This window comes from Nannospalax galili, unplaced genomic scaffold (assembly GCF_000622305.1).
Source record: "Nannospalax galili isolate Female #2095 unplaced genomic scaffold, S.galili_v1.0 C49494281, whole genome shotgun sequence".
In the NCBI taxonomy this organism is placed as follows: Eukaryota; Metazoa; Chordata; class Mammalia; order Rodentia; family Spalacidae; genus Nannospalax; species Nannospalax galili.
Window position 1 is genome coordinate 1 of NW_008479979.1, and position 2,141 is coordinate 2,141.

Below are 2,141 nucleotides of genomic sequence, written 5' to 3' on the forward strand. Positions count from 1 at the left end.
TCAGGGCTGAGAGCTGGGGTCAGGCCCTCACCTCCCCTTCCCTTCCCAGAGTCTCCTCAGCCCAAAATCCCCATCTTGGCAATCGTGGTTGGCCTGGCTCTCATTGGACCTGTGGTGGCTGTTGTGATGAGGAGGATGAAGAACGCAGGTAGGGAGGGGCAGGGTCTGAGGTCTTGTCCCACTGGGCATTTCAAGCCCAATTTGAGTGTCTAATGGGAGGTGAGCACTCACACATGGGTGCTCATCTGTCTGGGGCTGTGTGCTGCATTCGCTCCACTATAAAGCACATGGGAAATAAAGGCACATTCATCACCCTGATGACTAATCAGGCAGAGCTCAGGTCCCTGCTGAGAACAAACCTCCAGGATGATAGTTGATCCCCTACCTGCATACCTCCCATCATGTTTCTTCATCTTTCCCCATGAATACTGATTTCTGGAAATTTCTCTGGGGTAAGGACTGGGGAATTCCCTTAGACCCTCATGACCCTACTGCCTTCCTGACAACTCACAGGTTGTTCTTTGTTTTGTTTTGTTCCTACAGGCTGGGCTGTTTGCTGAGATCCTGAGATAGTGCAGACAAGAGCCCATGGGGGAGCTCAGCCAACCCATATGTTGTATAGGACTGTCCTCTGATAGATGCCATCTTTCCAAGAGGCCTGCTTGCCTAGGATCATCACAGGTGAGCTTGTTAACCCCCCATAAGGAGTGGCAGGGAGAGTTCTGGGACCCTCACCTGAGAGTTCAGCCACAACCCCCACCCAACCAGTGGACCCTAGTTGCATGTGCCTGGGGGAGGTCTAGGAGAGGCCCTATCTCCAGTTTATGTGGCTATGGGGAAGCCATCATCCAGGCTTGGGGTTAAGACTTTCCAGTGTGGCCTTAGGAGGGGAGCACCCACACCCCTCCTGAATGCAAACCCTCACCCACTGCTCTTTAAGCCCAGTAAACACACTGATTTCCCAGACTGCAGTTTGGCAAAATCATACCTCAGTTGGTCATTAAGGGAGGGAGCAGACATTGTTCACACACACACATACAACACAGGAATTTTATCAACGCCATAATTTCACCATAATTTAGGTGGAATTCCCATCTGACCAGATCCTGTTTTGTTCTCTGTTCTGGGCAGGGAAAGTACCCAGGGCTCTGCCGGCTCGCTGAGTTTGAAAAGCCACACCTGAGGAGGAACGAAAATGAGACACTGGCCAGGTAGTCAGCCTGTTTGTTTCCTGTTTCCTCATTACACCTGTTCTCAGGGCTGTGCGTGAGTCTGGTGCTGTTATTCTCTGTCCTCAGTGTCTGACGGCAGCAGTTTCTCCTGTCATTATACCCCAGGGCCAAGGAAGCCCTGCGGTCAAGTCTCTGTAGCATCAAGAAAATTTTTGGTCACTGGGTGTTTGCCATAAAAGTATGGGGACCAGAGTTTGGATCCCCAGGACTTAGGTAAATGCCAGACAGGCATGGTGATCCACCTGTAATCCCAATGATCAGGAGGCAGAAACAGTAGATCCATTACAGTAGCAGAATCTGCAAGCTCTAGGTTTAAGTGAGAGACCCTTCCTCAAAATGTAAGGTGAAGAGTGACTGAAGAAGTCTCCCAAAGCCTTCCTCTGGTCTCCACACACACTCCTACACACATGCACACACACAAACATACACATACCACACACATAAATCTTTCACTTGCTGAGTTATTTTCCTTCCACCACCATTTACTGGCTAGTATTTTCTATCATTTAGATAATATAGTTAAAGGAATCAGATAGTGGGAAAAGCAGAGAGGACACACACACACTGGAATCCACTACTCAACCTCACCTCTTCCCTAGAGTAAAACATTAAAAGGCCTCAAAGAACCAAAGCTCGAACTACTGATGAAGCAGCGGTGTCTTTTGGAAATGGACTTAGATCAGCAGCAAATGCATATTAAACCCCTACAGAACCAGGAAACATCTGAAAAGGAAATGTAACTGAACCAGGTGTGGTAGCACATTCCTGTAATCCCAGCACTTGGAGGATGAAGAAGGATGACTGACGAGTTTGAAGTAAGCCTGGGCTACAGAACCAGACCCTGATTCCACAATCAATCGAGAAATAAACGCTGTGGGAGATGGCTCAGCGGTTCACACACACACACAC

At 48.9% G+C, this 2,141-nt stretch overlaps 1 long non-coding RNA gene across 1 annotated transcript; it reads left to right on the top strand.

The window, feature by feature from the left end:
• Positions 1-115: 115 nt before the first annotated feature.
• LOC115069151 lies at positions 116-1,388 on the top strand. The gene is made up of 4 exons (XR_003848440.1): positions 116-148; positions 330-452; positions 544-681; positions 1,132-1,388. It is a non-coding gene; the product is annotated as an uncharacterized LOC115069151 (long non-coding RNA).
• Positions 1,389-2,141: the final 753 nt, after the last annotated feature.